Below are 17,259 nucleotides of genomic sequence, written 5' to 3'. Positions count from 1 at the left end.
GGCCTTTGCAGGAGGGCAGCGCCTCTTCTCAGGGCACCAGCTGGAGGTCAGTGCCTCTTCTCAGGGCACTAGCGGGGGGTCAGCGCCTCTTCTCAGGGGCCCTTGCAGGAGGGCAGCGCCTCTTCTCAGGGCACCAGCTGGAGGTCAGCGCCTCTTCTCAGGGCACCAGCGGGAGGTCAGCGCCTCTTCTCAGGGCACCAGCTGGAGGTCAGCGCCTCTTCTCAGGGCACTAGCGGGGATCAGCACCTCTTCTCAGGTACCCCTGAAGGAGGGCAGTCCCTTTTCTCATGGCACCAGCGGGAGGTCAGCGCCTCTACTCAGGGCACCAGCAGGAGGTAAGCGCCTCTTCTCAGGGCACCAGCGGGGGTCAGCTCCTCCTCTCAGAGCACCAGAGGGAGGGCAGTGCCTCTCCTCAGAGCACCAGCGGGGGGGGGGGTCAGTGCCTCTTCTCAGGGCCCCAGCGGGGTGTCAGCACCTCTACTCAGGGCACCAGCGGGGGGTCAGTGCCTCTTCTCAGGACACCAGCAGGAGGTCAGCGCCTCTTCTCAGGGCACCAGCGGGAGGTCAGCACCTCTTCTCAGGGCACCAGCGGGAGGTCAGCACCTCTTCTCAGGGCACCAGCTGGAGGTCAGCACCTCTTCTCAGGGCACTAGCGGGGGGGTCAGCGCCTCTTCTCAGGGGCCCTTGCAGGAGGGCAGCGCCTCTTCTCAGGGCACCAGCTGGAGGTCAGCGCCTCTTCTCAGGGGCCTTTGCAGGAGGGCAGCGCCTCTTCTCAGGGCACCAGCTGGAGGTCAGCGCCTCTTCTCAGGGCACCAGCTGGAGGTCAGCGCCTCTTCTCAGGGCACTAGCGGGGGGGGTCAGCGACTCTTCTCAGGGGCCCTTGCAGGAGGGCAGCGCCTATTCTCATGGCACCAGCTGAAGGTCAGCGCCTCTTCTCAGGGGCCCTTGCAGGAGGGCAGCGCCTCTTCTCAGGGCACCAGCTGGAGGTCAGCGCCACTTCTCAGGGCACTAGCGGGGAATCAGCACCTCTTCTCAGGTACCCCTGAAGGAGGGCAGTCCCTTTTCTCATGGCACCAGCGGGAGGTCAGCGCCTCTACTCAGGGCACCAGCAGGAGGTAAGCGCCTCTTCTCAGGGCACCAGCGGGGGTCAGCTCCTCCTCTCAGGGCACCAGAGGGAGGGCAGTGCCTCTCCTCAGGGCACCAGCGGGGTGTCAGTGCCTCTTCTCAGGGCACCAGCGGGGGTCAGCTCCTCCTCTCAGGGCACCAGAGGGAGGGTAGTGCCTCTCCTCAGGGCACCAGCGGGGTGTCAGCGCCTCTACTCAGGGCACCAGCGGGGGGTCAGTGCCTCTTCTCAGGGCACCAGCGGGGGTCTGCTCCTCTTCTCAGGGACCCCTGTAGGAGGGCAGCAGACCTTCTGGGGGATGCCTGCAGCTCGTCCAAGGCCTCGTCAAAGCTCTCAAGTAAGCCCAGATCTGAGCATGAGCGCTTCACCCAGACCAGGGTGTTGCTTTGGATGCTGGCTCCCCTCGCCCTCAGTTTAGAGTGTTAGAAACTACAAGTAGCAGAATACACTGCAATAGCCTGAAAGGAATTTGGTACTCATGCTGGACCTAGGCAATATAAGATCTCTGACGAGGATGGTGGGGAGTGCACGTGCAGGCCAGGGGAACTTTCACTTTCACAATGTGCCTGTAGGCCCTAAAACATTAGACCGAAACAAAGATAAATAAAACGCTTCAACGTCATAAAAAATAATTCCTCATTCAGAGCGCGATCCATCATTTCATTTATGTCTCTTGAAAAAACAACAGGCTTCAACGCATATGATTGATCATGTAGTCCTTTGATTTTGATGTAAATAACAAGGCTTCGTGCACGTTTCTTTTTTCAATTAAGTACACAGAAGCTTAAAACGAAAAGGCAGACATCCTTCGCAAAAAGTGTCTCACTTAAAAATTGCCCGTGATTGATCGTAAAAGTTATGAGACCGCATTAGTAAATCAGATGATGTCATGAGTGGAAAGCGCCACATTCTAGATGAAATTCTAAATAAAGGTAGAGTTGTCATGCTTTAAAAAATGCGATGGAATCCTCCCCGTCGGGGAATTGAACCCCGGTCTCCCGCGTGACAGGCGGGGATACTGACCACTATACTAACGAGGAACAGCTGCACCTGGTCTCGCTGAGCCGCTCCTTATGTGGCTGAAAACCCTCCTGTCCATCCTCATCTGCTACGAATTTGTGCCATTTATCAACTCCTTCACACCAACACAGGGGCCCACAGGCTCAATAAACACACACACACTCCCTCACACAATACACACACAAACACACTCCTGCCTCACAAGATCCTTCTCACCTCCTAGCAGACACTCTCAGCAGCGCTCTCAGCAGCATCACCTGATGCCAGAGTCACAGCAACCAGCTCCCACGGCTGCTTCTGACGGCCCCGGCCTGGATCTTCAGCCCAGGGGCCCCTGGCTCTCTCTGATGCTGGAGGATTGCAGCGGGGGCTGCACACAGGGAGTGGGGAGGGAGACGCTCCCTCCCACCCGCCCACCCGCCCGCCTGCGCCAAAGGAGAAAGCTGGCTTGTAAAGGAGAAGAGAGGAGGCAGGAAAAGCCCAGGTGTGCGAGTGTCTGAGAAAGAGGCGCTTTGAATTGTGAAGCAGAGGAAAAAAGTGAAGACTTTGCAAAATTCCTTCGAGCCGGATTTGAACCAGCGACCTAAGGATATCAGCTTCCCCACTACAGTCCTCCGCTCTACCAACTGAGCTATCGAAGGCTCGGTGATGTAGGGATGACAAGGCGCTATATGGCATGAGGTGTGAGCAGCGTGCCCAGCCGCCTAGGCAGCACTCTGTCTCTAAACAGCAGCTCAAGGCCTTCATAAAGCGCCAAACCCTACAATGGAGACTTTCCTTCCCTGCACAAAGCCAGCAAAGGAAAACAAACAGGCCACCTGCCTTTCTCAATGCTTCTTTCAAATGCTAAGACATCACTTTGCGCACCTTAGAGCAACCTGTCCAGACACACTTACAAACTACCTTAGAAAAGCCTCTCAAGGGCGACTATGACTGGCGCCCCAGACCAACCACCTCCCTTCTCTCCAGCCCCTAGCTAGAAGAATAGGAGACCTCACCCGGAGGATACAGACTCCAGAGTGACGGGCTAGAGACGCCCTTTGGGAGACATGACGGCACCAGGGCCGGACTGGCCATACGGGTAAAGAGAGAGCCCCCGCTGGACAGAGAGACTGAGGGACTCCGCCCATCCTGCGTAAATCCGGGCTTGGTGAGCAGTATCCCGCCCGCCCGTGTTGCTCTCCCCCTCCAATGCTGCTCTTCCCCATCTCCCTATCTGGCTTCACGTTAATACTATAAGTCCCCACCTCCTCTTTGCTTCCTTCCACCCAACCAGCAGATATCCATCAAACTAGGTGGGTCGCAGAATACTGGCATTCTGACAATTGGCTCGAGCCTGTCAACAATTTGGCAAGCTGCCATCTCCGAAGCTATAGTGTAGCAAGCTCCAGAAGCGAATCTCTCCCTTTCAATGTTGTCTTGAAACTGGATTCTTCATAGAGCTGGAGACCCCTAGAAACAGGCCTCCTGGATTTGCCAGTGCTTCTTCCAAGCGGTAACCCATCCTTTGTGAAGAACAAGCTTTGATGACCAGCATTCAGTTTTCTATCAGTGTTTTGTCTGTGTGCCTGAAAGGTGACGTTGTTATTAGCAGGTGGCAGGTCAAGTAAAGAAGAAATGTATGTAATAAAAGATTTGCGATGTAAAACCTTAAAAATTGTGTTTAGATAGGATGAAAAAAAACTAGAAGTATACCGTGGGGAGAAAAAAAGAGTCCCTTCCCTGACCGGGAATCGAACCCGGGCCACGGCGGTGAGAGCGCCGAATCCTAACCACTAGACCACCAGGGAGCACTGGGTGCTCTGGAGCAGCACCTGCTCCAAGACATACCACCAGGGTGAGGCCGCCTGTGCTGCTGTCACAGGGTTTTGTGCATCAACTAAAGTAAGCAGGAAAACACACACACATCAACCTAACACTGGCAAGCTAGTCTTTACTACACTTTGGAAAACATCATGGGACACACAAAAAAAACACTGCTTTCAGGCACACCCCCAACAAAGCAATCTACTGAACGTTAAATAGACTCAGATCTCGGGACAGTTTCCATCCCTGGAAGACGCATGGGACCTTCATAACACACAACTAACTGGAGAGCAAAAACAGCAAGAACCAATTAACCATCCAGAAAAATACCAGTCACTGTTCTAGGTCAGCTCCTCTTCTCAGGGCACCAGCGGGAGGTCAGCGCCTCTTCTCAGGGCACCAGCGGGAGGTCAGCGCCTCTTCTCAGGGCACCAGCTGGAGGTCAGCACCTCTTCTCAGGGCACTAGCGGGGGGTCAGCGCCTCTTCTCAGGGGCCCTTGCAGGAGGGCAGCGCCTCTTCTCAGGGCACCAGCTGGAGGTCAGCGCCTCTTCTCAGGGCACTAGCGGGGGGGTCAGCGCCTCTTCTCAGGGGCCTTTGCAGGAGGGCAGCGCCTCTTCTCAGGGCACCAGCTGGAGGTCAGTGCCTCTTCTCAGGGCACTAGCGGGGGGTCAGCGCCTCTTCTCAGGGGCCCTTGCAGGAGGGCAGCGCCTCTTCTCAGGGCACCAGCTGGAGGTCAGCGCCTCTTCTCAGGGCACCAGCGGGAGGTCAGCGCCTCTTCTCAGGGCACCAGCTGGAGGTCAGCGCCTCTTCTCAGGGCACTAGCGGGGATCAGCACCTCTTCTCAGGTACCCCTGAAGGAGGGCAGTCCCTTTTCTCATGGCACCAGCGGGAGGTCAGCGCCTCTACTCAGGGCACCAGCAGGAGATAAGCGCCTCTTCTCAGGGCACCAGCGGGGGTCAGCTCCTCCTCTCAGAGCACCAGAGGGAGGGCAGTGCCTCTCCTCAGAGCACCAGCGGGGGGGGGGGGGTCAGTGCCTCTTCTCAGGGCCCCAGCGGGGTGTCAGCACCTCTACTCAGGGCACCAGCGGGGGGTCAGTGCCTCTTCTCAGGGCACCAGCAGGAGGTCAGCGCCTCTTCTTAGGGCACCAGCGGGAGGTCAGCACCTCTTCTCAGGGCACCAGCGGGAGGTCAGCACCTCTTCTCAGGGCACCAGCTGGAGGTCAGCGCCTCTTCTCAGGGCACTAGCGGGGGGGTCAGCACCTCTTCTCAGGGGCCCTTGCAGGAGGGCAGCGCCTCTTCTCAGGGCATCAGCTGGAGGTCAGCGCCTCTTCTCAGGGGCCCTTGCAGGAGGGCAGCGCCTCTTCTCAGGGCACCAGCTGGAGGTCAGCGCCTCTTCTCAGGGCACCAGCTGGAGGTCAGCGCCTCTTCTCAGGGCACTAGCGGGGGGGGTCAGCGCCTCTTCTCAGGGGCCCTTGCAGGAGGGCAGCGCCTATTCTCATGGCACCAGCTGGAGGTCAGCGCCTCTTCTCAGGGGCCCTTGCAGGAGGGCAGCGCCTCTTCTCAGGGCACCAGCTGGAGGTCAGCGCCACTTCTCAGGGCACTAGCGGGGAATCAGCACCTCTTCTCAGGTACCCCTGAAGGAGGGCAGTCCCTTTTCTCATGGCACCAGCGGGAGGTCAGCGCCTCTACTCAGGGCACCAGCAGGAGGTAAGCGCCTCTTCTCAGGGCACCAGCGGGGGTCAGCTCCTCCTCTCAGGGCACCAGAGGGAGGGCAGTGCCTCTCCTCAGGGCACCAGCGGGGTGTCAGCGCCTCTACTCAGGGCACCAGCGGGGGGTCAGTGCCTCTTCTCAGGGCACCAGCGGGGGTCTGCTCCTCTTCTCAGGGACCCCTGTAGGAGGGCAGCAGACCTTCTGGGGGATGCCTGCAGCTCGTCCAAGGCCTCGTCCAAGCTCTCAAGTAAGCCCAGATCTGAGCATGAGCGCTTCACCCAGACCAGGGTGTTGCTTTGGATGCTGGCTCCCCTCGCCCTCAGTTTAGAGTGTTAGAAACTACAAGTAGCAGAATACACTGCAATAGCCTGAAAGGAATTTGGTACTCATGCTGGACCTAGGCAATATAAGATCTCTGACGAGGATGGTGGGGAGTGCACGTGCAGGCCAGTGGAACTTTCACTTTCACAATGTGCCTGTAAGCCCTAAAACATTAGACCGAAACAAAGATAAATAAAACGCTTCAACGTCATAAAAAATAATTCCTCATTCAGAGCGCGATCCATCATTTCATTTATGTCTCTTGAAAAAACAACAGGCTTCAACGCATATGATTGATCATGTAGTCATTTGATTTTGATGTAAATAACAAGGCTTCGTGCACGTTTCTTTTTTCAATTAAGTACACAGAAGGTTAAAACGAAAAGGCAGACATCCTTCGCAAAAAGTGTCCCACTTAAAAATTGCCCGTGATTGATCGTAAAAGTTATGAGACCGCATTAGTAAATCAGATGATGTCATGAGTGGAAAGCGCCACATTCTAGATGAAATTCTAAATAAAGGTAGAGTTGTCATGCTTTAAAAAATGCGATGGAATCCTCCCCGTCGGGGAATTGAACCCCGGTCTCCCGCGTGACAGGCGGGGATACTGACCACTATACTAACGAGGAACAGCTGCACCTGGTCTCGCTGAGCCGCTCCTCATGTGGCTGAAAACCCGCCTGTCCATCCTCATATGCTATGAATTTGTGCCATTTATCAACTCCTTCACACCAACACAGGGGCCCACAGGCTCAATAAACACACACACACTCCCTCACACAATACACACACAAACACACTCCTGCCTCACAAGATCCTTCTCACCTCCTAGCAGACACTCTCAGCAGCGCTCTCAGCAGCATCACCTGATGCCAGAGTCACAGCAACCAGCTCCCACGGCTGCTTCTGACGGCCCCGGCCTGGATCTTCAGCCCAGGGGCCCCTGGCTCTCTCTGATGCTGGAGGATTGCAGCGGGGGCTGCACACAGGGAGTGGGGAGGGAGACGCTCCCTCCCACCCGCCCACCCGCCCGCCTGCGCCAAAGGAGAAAGCTGGCTTGTAAAGGAGAAGAGAGGAGGCAGGAAAAGCCCAGGTGTGCGAGTGTCTGAGAAAGAGGCGCTTTGAATTGTGAAGCAGAGGAAAAAAGTGAAGACTTTGCAAAATTCCTTCGAGCCGGATTTGAACCAGCGACCTAAGGATATCAGCTTCCCCACTACAGTCCTCCGCTCTACCAACTGAGCTATCGAAGGCTCGGTGATGTAGGGATGACAAGGCGCTATATGGCATGAGGTGTGAGCAGCGTGCCCAGCCGCCTAGGCAGCACTCTGTCACTAAACAGCAGCTCAAGGCCTTCATAAAGCGCCAAACCCTACAATGGAGACTTTCCTTCCCTGCACAAAGCCAGCAAAGGAAAACAAACAGGCCACCTGCCTTTCTCAATGCTTCTTTCAAATGCTAAGACATCACTTTGCACACCTTAGAGCAACCTGTCCAGACACACTTACAAACTACCTTAGAAACGCCTCTCAAGGGCGACTATGACTGGCGCCCCAGACCAACCACCTCCCTTCTCTCCAGCCCCTAGCTAGAAGAATAGGAGACCTCACCCGGAGGATACAGACTCCAGAGTGACGGGCTAGAGACGCCCTTTGGGAGACATGACGGCACCAGGGCCGGACTGGCCATACGGGTAAAGAGAGAGCCCCCGCTGGACAGAGAGACTGAGGGACTCCGCCCATCCTGCGTAAATCCGGGCTTGGTGAGCAGTATCCCGCCCGCCCGTGTTGCTCTCCCCCTCCAATGCTGCTCTTCCCCATCTCCCTATCTGGCTTCACGTTAATACTATAAGTCCCCACCTCCTCTTTGCTTCCTTCCACCCAACCAGCAGATATCCATCAAACTAGGTGGGTCGCAGAATACTGGCATTCTGACAATTGGCTCGAGCCTGTCAACAATTTGGCAAGCTGCCATCTCCGAAGCTATAGTGTAGCAAGCTCCAGAAGCGAATCTCTCCCTTTCAATGTTGTCTTGAAACTGGATTCTTCATAGAGCTGGAGACCCCTAGAAACAGGCCTCCTGGATTTGCCAGTGCTTCTTCCAAGCGGTAACCCATCCTTTGTGAAGAACAAGCTTTGATGACCAGCATCCAGTTTTCTATCAGTGTTTTGTCTGTGTGCCTGAAAGGTGACGTTGTTATTAGCAGGTGGCAGGTCAAGTAAAGAAGAAATGTATGTAATAAAAGATTTGCGATGTAGAACCTTAAAAAATGTGTTTAGATAGGATGAAAAAAAACTAGAAGTATACCGTGGGGAGAAAAAAAGAGTCCCTTCCCTGACCGGGAATCGAACCCGGGCCGCGGCGGTGAGAGCGCCGAATCCTAACCACTAGACCACCAGGGAGCACTGGGTGCTCTGGAGCAGCACCTGCTCCAAGACATACCACCAGGGTGAGGCCGCCTGTGCTGCTGTCACAGGGTTTTGTGCATCAACTAAAGTAAGCAGGAAAACACACACACATCAACCTAACACTGGCAAGCTTGTCTTTACTACACTTTGGAAAACATCATGGGACACACAAAAAAAACACTGCTTTCAGGCACACCCCCAACAAAGCAATCTACTGAACGTTAAATAGACTCAGATCTCGGGACAGTTTCCATCCCTGGAAGACGCATGGGACCTTCATAACACACAACTAACTGGAGAGCAAAAACAGCAAGAACCAATTAACCATCCAGAAAAATACCAGTCACTGTTCTAGGTCAGCTCCTCTTCTCAGGGCACCAGCGGGAGGTCAGCGCCTCTTCTCAGGGCACCAGCGGGAGGTCAGCGCCTCTTCTCAGGGCACCAGCTGGAGGTCAGCACCTCTTCTCAGGGCACTAGCGGGGGGTCAGCGCCTCTTCTCAGGGGCCCTTGCAGGAGGGCAGCGCCTCTTCTCAGGGCACCAGCTGGAGGTCAGCGCCTCTTCTCAGGGCACTAGCGGGGGGGTCAGCGCCTCTTCTCAGGGGCCTTTGCAGGAGGGCAGCGCCTCTTCTCAGGGCACCAGCTGGAGGTCAGTGCCTCTTCTCAGGGCACTAGCGGGGGGTCAGCGCCTCTTCTCAGGGGCCCTTGCAGGAGGGCAGCGCCTCTTCTCAGGGCACCAGCTGGAGGTCAGCGCCTCTTCTCAGGGCACCAGCGGGAGGTCAGCGCCTCTTCTCAGGGCACCAGCTGGAGGTCAGCGCCTCTTCTCAGGGCACTAGCGGGGATCAGCACCTCTTCTCAGGTACCCCTGAAGGAGGGCAGTCCCTTTTCTCATGGCACCAGCGGGAGGTCAGCGCCTCTACTCAGGGCACCAGCAGGAGGTAAGCGCCTCTTCTCAGGGCACCAGCGGGGGTCAGCTCCTCCTCTCAGAGCACCAGAGGGAGGGCAGTGCCTCTCCTCAGAGCACCAGCGGGGGGGGGGTCAGTGCCTCTTCTCAGGGCCCCAGCGGGGTGTCAGCACCTCTACTCAGGGCACCAGCGGGGGGTCAGTGCCTCTTCTCAGGACACCAGCAGGAGGTCAGCGCCTCTTCTCAGGGCACCAGCGGGAGGTCAGCACCTCTTCTCAGGGCACCAGCGGGAGGTCAGCACCTCTTCTCAGGGCACCAGCTGGAGGTCAGCACCTCTTCTCAGGGCACTAGCGGGGGGGTCAGCGCCTCTTCTCAGGGGCCCTTGCAGGAGGGCAGCGCCTCTTCTCAGGGCACCAGCTGGAGGTCAGCGCCTCTTCTCAGGGGCCTTTGCAGGAGGGCAGCGCCTCTTCTCAGGGCACCAGCTGGAGGTCAGCGCCTCTTCTCAGGGCACCAGCTGGAGGTCAGCGCCTCTTCTCAGGGCACTAGCGGGGGGGGTCAGCGACTCTTCTCAGGGGCCCTTGCAGGAGGGCAGCGCCTATTCTCATGGCACCAGCTGGAGGTCAGCGCCTCTTCTCAGGGGCCCTTGCAGGAGGGCAGCGCCTCTTCTCAGGGCACCAGCTGGAGGTCAGCGCCACTTCTCAGGGCACTAGCGGGGAATCAGCACCTCTTCTCAGGTACCCCTGAAGGAGGGCAGTCCCTTTTCTCATGGCACCAGCGGGAGGTCAGCGCCTCTACTCAGGGCACCAGCAGGAGGTAAGCGCCTCTTCTCAGGGCACCAGCGGGGGTCAGCTCCTCCTCTCAGGGCACCAGAGGGAGGGCAGTGCCTCTCCTCAGGGCACCAGCGGGGTGTCAGTGCCTCTTCTCAGGGCACCAGCGGGGGTCAGCTCCTCCTCTCAGGGCACCAGAGGGAGGGTAGTGCCTCTCCTCAGGGCACCAGCAGGGTGTCAGCGCCTCTACTCAGGGCACCAGCGGGGGGTCAGTGCCTCTTCTCAGGGCACCAGCGGGGGTCTGCTCCTCTTCTCAGGGACCCCTGTAGGAGGGCAGCAGACCTTCTGGGGGATGCCTGCAGCTCGTCCAAGGCCTCGTCAAAGCTCTCAAGTAAGCCCAGATCTGAGCATGAGCGCTTCACCCAGACCAGGGTGTTGCTTTGGATGCTGGCTCCCCTCGCCCTCAGTTTAGAGTGTTAGAAACTACAAGTAGCAGAATACACTGCAATAGCCTGAAAGGAATTTGGTACTCATGCTGGACCTAGGCAATATAAGATCTCTGACGAGGATGGTGGGGAGTGCACGTGCAGGCCAGTGGAACTTTCACTTTCACAATGTGCCTGTAGGCCCTAAAACATTAGACCGAAACAAAGATAAATAAAACGCTTCAACGTCATAAAAAATAATTCCTCATTCAGAGCGCGATCCATCATTTCATTTATGTCTCTTGAAAAAACAACAGGCTTCAACGCATATGATTGATCATGTAGTCCTTTGATTTTGATGTAAATAACAAGGCTTCGTGCACGTTTCTTTTTTCAATTAAGTACACAGAAGCTTAAAACGAAAAGGCAGACATCCTTCGCAAAAAGTGTCTCACTTAAAAATTGCCCGTGATTGATCGTAAAAGTTATGAGACCGCATTAGTAAATCAGATGATGTCATGAGTGGAAAGCGCCACATTCTAGATGAAATTCTAAATAAAGGTAGAGTTGTCATGCTTTAAAAAATGCGATGGAATCCTCCCCGTCGGGGAATTGAACCCCGGTCTCCCGCGTGACAGGCGGGGATACTGACCACTATACTAACGAGGAACAGCTGCACCTGGTCTCGCTGAGCCGCTCCTTATGTGGCTGAAAACCCTCCTGTCCATCCTCATATGCTACGAATTTGTGCCATTTATCAACTCCTTCACACCAACACAGGGGCCCACAGGCTCAATAAACACACACACACTCCCTCACACAATACACACACAAACACACTCCTGCCTCACAAGATCCTTCTCACCTCCTAGCAGACACTCTCAGCAGCGCTCTCAGCAGCATCACCTGATGCCAGAGTCACAGCAACCAGCTCCCACGGCTGCTTCTGACGGCCCCGGCCTGGATCTTCAGCCCAGGGGCCCCTGGCTCTCTCTGATGCTGGAGGATTGCAGCGGGGGCTGCACACAGGGAGTGGGGAGGGAGACGCTCCCTCCCACCCGCCCACCCGCCCGCCTGCGCCAAAGGAGAAAGCTGGCTTGTAAAGGAGAAGAGAGGAGGCAGGAAAAGCCCAGGTGTGCGAGTGTCTGAGAAAGAGGCGCTTTGAATTGTGAAGCAGAGGAAAAAAGTGAAGACTTTGCAAAATTCCTTCGAGCCGGATTTGAACCAGCGACCTAAGGATATCAGCTTCCCCACTACAGTCCTCCGCTCTACCAACTGAGCTATCGAAGGCTCGGTGATGTAGAGATGACAAGGCGCTATATGGCATGAGGTGTGAGCAGCATGCCCAGCCGCCTAGGCAGCACTCTGTCTCTAAACAGCAGCTCAAGGCCTTCATAAAGCGCCAAACCCTACAATGGAGACTTTCCTTCCCTGCACAAAGCCAGCAAAGGAAAACAAACAGGCCACCTGCCTTTCTCAATGCTTCTTTCAAATGCTAAGACATCACTTTGCGCACCTTAGAGCAACCTGTCCAGACACACTTACAAACTACCTTAGAAACGCCTCTCAAGGGCGACTATGACTGGCGCCCCAGACCAACCACCTCCCTTCTCTCCAGCCCCTAGCTAGAAGAATAGGAGACCTCACCCGGAGGATACAGACTCCAGAGTGACGGGCTAGAGACGCCCTTTGGGAGACATGACGGCACCAGGGCCGGACTGGCCATACGGGTAAAGAGAGAGCCCCCGCTGGACAGAGAGACTGAGGGACTCCGCCCATCCTGCGTAAATCCGGGCTTGGTGAGCAGTATCCCGCCCGCCCGTGTTGCTCTCCCCCTCCAATGCTGCTCTTCCCCATCTCCCTATCTGGCTTCACGTTAATACTATAAGCCCCCACCTCCTCTTTGCTTCCTTCCACCCAACCAGCAGATATCCATCAAACTAGGTGGGTCGCAGAATACTGGCATTCTGACAATTGGCTCGAGCCTGTCAACAATTTGGCAAGCTGCCATCTCCGAAGCTATAGTGTAGCAAGCTCCAGAAGCGAATCTCTCCCTTTCAATGTTGTCTTGAAACTGGATTCTTCATAGAGCTGGAGACCCCTAGAAACAGGCCTCCTGGATTTGCCAGTGCTTCTTCCAAGCGGTAACCCATCCTTTGTGAAGAACAAGCTTTGATGACCAGCATTCAGTTTTCTATCAGTGTTTTGTCTGTGTGCCTGAAAGGTGACGTTGTTATTAGCAGGTGGCAGGTCAAGTAAAGAAGAAATGTATGTAATAAAAGATTTGCGATGTAAAACCTTAAAAAATGTGTTTAGATAGGATGAAAAAAAACTAGAAGTATACCGTGGGGAGAAAAAAAGAGTCCCTTCCCTGACCGGGAATCGAACCCGGGCCGCGGCGGTGAGAGCGCTGAATCCTAACCACTAGACCACCAGGGAGCACTGGGTGCTCTGGAGCAGCACCTGCTCCAAGACATACCACCAGGGTGAGGCCGCCTGTGCTGCTGTCACAGGGTTTTGTGCATCAACTAAAGTAAGCAGGAAAACACACACACATCAACCTAACACTGGCAAGCTAGTCTTTACTACACTTTGGAAAACATCATGGGACACACAAAAAAAACACTGCTTTCAGGCACACCCCCAACAAAGCAATCTACTGAACGTTAAATAGACTCAGATCTCGGGACAGTTTCCATCCCTGGAAGACGCATGGGACCTTCATAACACACAACTAACTGGAGAGCAAAAACAGCAAGAACCAATTAACCATCCAGAAAAATACCAGTCACTGTTCTAGGTCAGCTCCTCTTCTCAGGGCACCAGCGGGAGGTCAGCGCCTCTTCTCAGGGCACCAGCGGGGGGTCAGTGCCTCTTCTCAGGGCACCAGCGGGAGGTCAGCGCCTCTTCTCAGGGCACCAGCTGGAGGTCAGCGCCTCTTCTCAGGGCACTAGCGGGGATCAGCACCTCTTCTCAGGTACCCCTGAAGGAGGGCAGTCCCTTTTCTCATGGCACCAGCGGGAGGTCAGCGCCTCTACTCAGGGCACCAGCAGGAGATAAGCGCCTCTTCTCAGGGCACCAGCGGGGGTCAGCTCCTCCTCTCAGAGCACCAGAGGGAGGGCAGTGCCTCTCCTCAGAGCACCAGCGGGGGGGGGGGGTCAGTGCCTCTTCTCAGGGCCCCAGCGGGGTGTCAGCACCTCTACTCAGGGCACCAGCGGGGGGTCAGTGCCTCTTCTCAGGGCACCAGCAGGAGGTCAGCGCCTCTTCTTAGGGCACCAGCGGGAGGTCAGCACCTCTTCTCAGGGCACCAGCGGGAGGTCAGCACCTCTTCTCAGGGCACCAGCTGGAGGTCAGCGCCTCTTCTCAGGGCACTAGCGGGGGGGTCAGCACCTCTTCTCAGGGGCCCTTGCAGGAGGGCAGCGCCTCTTCTCAGGGCATCAGCTGGAGGTCAGCGCCTCTTCTCAGGGGCCCTTGCAGGAGGGCAGCGCCTCTTCTCAGGGCACCAGCTGGAGGTCAGCGCCTCTTCTCAGGGCACCAGCTGGAGGTCAGCGCCTCTTCTCAGGGCACTAGCGGGGGGGGTCAGCGCCTCTTCTCAGGGGCCCTTGCAGGAGGGCAGCGCCTATTCTCATGGCACCAGCTGGAGGTCAGCGCCTCTTCTCAGGGGCCCTTGCAGGAGGGCAGCGCCTCTTCTCAGGGCACCAGCTGGAGGTCAGCGCCACTTCTCAGGGCACTAGCGGGGAATCAGCACCTCTTCTCAGGTACCCCTGAAGGAGGGCAGTCCCTTTTCTCATGGCACCAGCGGGAGGTCAGCGCCTCTACTCAGGGCACCAGCAGGAGGTAAGCGCCTCTTCTCAGGGCACCAGCGGGGGTCAGCTCCTCCTCTCAGGGCACCAGAGGGAGGGCAGTGCCTCTCCTCAGGGCACCAGCGGGGTGTCAGCGCCTCTACTCAGGGCACCAGCGGGGGGTCAGTGCCTCTTCTCAGGGCACCAGCGGGGGTCTGCTCCTCTTCTCAGGGACCCCTGTAGGAGGGCAGCAGACCTTCTGGGGGATGCCTGCAGCTCGTCCAAGGCCTCGTCAAAGCTCTCAAGTAAGCCCAGATCTGAGCATGAGCGCTTCACCCAGACCAGGGTGTTGCTTTGGATGCTGGCTCCCCTCGCCCTCAGTTTAGAGTGTTAGAAACTACAAGTAGCAGAATACACTGCAATAGCCTGAAAGGAATTTGGTACTCATGCTGGACCTAGGCAATATAAGATCTCTGACGAGGATGGTGGGGAGTGCACGTGCAGGCCAGTGGAACTTTCACTTTCACAATGTGCCTGTAAGCCCTAAAACATTAGACCGAAACAAAGATAAATAAAACGCTTCAACGTCATAAAAAATAATTCCTCATTCAGAGCGCGATCCATCATTTCATTTATGTCTCTTGAAAAAACAACAGGCTTCAACGCATATGATTGATCATGTAGTCATTTGATTTTGATGTAAATAACAAGGCTTCGTGCACGTTTCTTTTTTCAATTAAGTACACAGAAGGTTAAAACGAAAAGGCAGACATCCTTCGCAAAAAGTGTCCCACTTAAAAATTGCCCGTGATTGATCGTAAAAGTTATGAGACCGCATTAGTAAATCAGATGATGTCATGAGTGGAAAGCGCCACATTCTAGATGAAATTCTAAATAAAGGTAGAGTTGTCATGCTTTAAAAAATGCGATGGAATCCTCCCCGTCGGGGAATTGAACCCCGGTCTCCCGCGTGACAGGCGGGGATACTGACCACTATACTAACGAGGAACAGCTGCACCTGGTCTCGCTGAGCCGCTCCTTATGTGGCTGAAAACCCGCCTGTCCATCCTCATATGCTATGAATTTGTGCCATTTATCAACTCCTTCACACCAACACAGGGGCCCACAGGCTCAATAAACACACACACACTCCCTCACACAATACACACACAAACACACTCCTGCCTCACAAGATCCTTCTCACCTCCTAGCAGACACTCTCAGCAGCGCTCTCAGCAGCATCACCTGATGCCAGAGTCACAGCAACCAGCTCCCACGGCTGCTTCTGACGGCCCCGGCCTGGATCTTCAGCCCAGGGGCCCCTGGCTCTCTCTGATGCTGGAGGATTGCAGCGGGGGCTGCACACAGGGAGTGGGGAGGGAGACGCTCCCTCCCACCCGCCCACCCGCCCGCCTGCGCCAAAGGAGAAAGCTGGCTTGTAAAGGAGAAGAGAGGAGGCAGGAAAAGCCCAGGTGTGCGAGTGTCTGAGAAAGAGGCGCTTTGAATTGTGAAGCAGAGGAAAAAAGTGAAGACTTTGCAAAATTCCTTCGAGCCGGATTTGAACCAGCGACCTAAGGATATCAGCTTCCCCACTACAGTCCTCCGCTCTACCAACTGAGCTATCGAAGGCTCGGTGATGTAGGGATGACAAGGCGCTATATGGCATGAGGTGTGAGCAGCGTGCCCAGCCGCCTAGGCAGCACTCTGTGTCTAAACAGCAGCACAAGGCCTTCATAAAGCGCCAAACCCTACAATGGAGACTTTCCTTCCCTGCACAAAGCCAGCAAAGGCAAAAAAAAAACAGGCCACCTGCCTTTCTCAATGCTTCTTTCAAATGCTAAGACATCACTTTGCGCACCTTAGAGCAACCTGTCCAGACACACTTACAAACTACCTTAGAAACGCCTCTCAAGGGCGACTATGACTGGCGCCCCAGACCAACCACCTCCCTTCTCTCCAGCCCCTAGCTAGAAGAATAGGAGACCTCACCCGGAGGATACAGACTCCAGAGTGACGGGCTAGAGACGCCCTTTGGGAGACATGACGGCACCAGGGCCGGACTGGCCATACGGGTAAAGAGAGAGCCCCCGCTGGACAGAGAGACTGAGGGACTCCGCCCATCCTGCGTAAATCCGGGCTTGGTGAGCAGTATCCCGCCCGCCCGTGTTGCTCTCCCCCTCCAATGCTGCTCTTCCCCATCTCCCTATCTGGCTTCACGTTAATACTATAAGCCCCCACCTCCTCTTTGCTTCCTTCCACCCAACCAGCAGATATCCATCAAACTAGGTGGGTCGCAGAATACTGGCATTCTGACAATTGGCTCGAGCCTGTCAACAATTTGGCAAGCTGCCATCTCCGAAGCTATAGTGTAGCAAGCTCCAGAAGCGAATCTCTCCCTTTCAATGTTGTCTTGAAACTGGATTCTTCATAGAGCTGGAGACCCCTAGAAACAGGCCTCCTGGATTTGCCAGTGCTTCTTCCAAGCGGTAACCCATCCTTTGTGAAGAACAAGCTTTGATGACCAGCATTCAGTTTTCTATCAGTGTTTTGTCTGTGTGCCTGAAAGGTGACGTTGTTATTAGCAGGTGGCAGGTCAAGTAAAGAAGAAATGTATGTAATAAAAGATTTGCGATGTAAAACCTTAAAAAATGTGTTTAGATAGGATGAAAAAAAACTAGAAGTATACCGTGGGGAGAAAAAAAGAGTCCCTTCCCTGACCGGGAATCGAACCCGGGCCGCGGCGGTGAGAGCGCCGAATCCTAACCACTAGACCACCAGGGAGCACTGGGTGCTCTGGAGCAGCACCTGCTCCAAGACATACCACCAGGGTGAGGCCGCCTGTGCTGCTGTCACAGGGTTTTGTGCATCAACTAAAGTAAGCAGGAAAACACACACACATCAACCTAACACTGGCAAGCTAGTCTTTACTACACTTTGGAAAACATCATGGGACACACAAAAAAAACACTGCTTTCAGGCACACCCCCAACAAAGCAATC

At 55.4% G+C, this 17,259-nt stretch overlaps 7 non-coding genes across 7 annotated transcripts; all 7 read right to left on the bottom strand.

Moving 5' to 3' along the window:
• Nucleotides 1–2,091: 2,091 nt before the first annotated feature.
• TRNAD-GUC (transfer RNA aspartic acid (anticodon GUC)) lies at nt 2,092–2,163 on the bottom strand. Its single transcript has one exon. It is a non-coding gene; the product is annotated as a tRNA-Asp (tRNA).
• A 1,698-nt stretch (nt 2,164–3,861) lies between these two features.
• TRNAE-CUC (transfer RNA glutamic acid (anticodon CUC)) lies at nt 3,862–3,933 on the bottom strand. The gene has a single exon. It is a non-coding gene; the product is annotated as a tRNA-Glu (tRNA).
• Nucleotides 3,934–6,537: 2,604 nt separating this feature from the next.
• On the bottom strand, nt 6,538–6,609 carry TRNAD-GUC (transfer RNA aspartic acid (anticodon GUC)). Its single transcript has one exon. It is a non-coding gene; the product is annotated as a tRNA-Asp (tRNA).
• A 1,698-nt stretch (nt 6,610–8,307) lies between these two features.
• TRNAE-CUC (transfer RNA glutamic acid (anticodon CUC)) lies at nt 8,308–8,379 on the bottom strand. The gene has a single exon. It is a non-coding gene; the product is annotated as a tRNA-Glu (tRNA).
• A 2,696-nt stretch (nt 8,380–11,075) lies between these two features.
• Nucleotides 11,076–11,147, bottom strand: TRNAD-GUC (transfer RNA aspartic acid (anticodon GUC)). Its single transcript has one exon. It is a non-coding gene; the product is annotated as a tRNA-Asp (tRNA).
• A 4,049-nt stretch (nt 11,148–15,196) lies between these two features.
• On the bottom strand, nt 15,197–15,268 carry TRNAD-GUC (transfer RNA aspartic acid (anticodon GUC)). Its single transcript has one exon. It is a non-coding gene; the product is annotated as a tRNA-Asp (tRNA).
• Nucleotides 15,269–16,969: 1,701 nt separating this feature from the next.
• TRNAE-CUC (transfer RNA glutamic acid (anticodon CUC)) lies at nt 16,970–17,041 on the bottom strand. Its single transcript has one exon. It is a non-coding gene; the product is annotated as a tRNA-Glu (tRNA).
• Between the last annotated feature and the right edge of the window lie 218 nt (nt 17,042–17,259).

This window comes from Triturus cristatus, chromosome 4_1 (assembly GCF_964204655.1).
Source record: "Triturus cristatus chromosome 4_1, aTriCri1.1, whole genome shotgun sequence".
NCBI lineage: Eukaryota > Metazoa > Chordata > Amphibia > Caudata > Salamandridae > Triturus > Triturus cristatus.
Note: the sequence above shows the minus strand (reverse complement) of the source record. Positions and strands in the feature narration are given on the sequence as shown.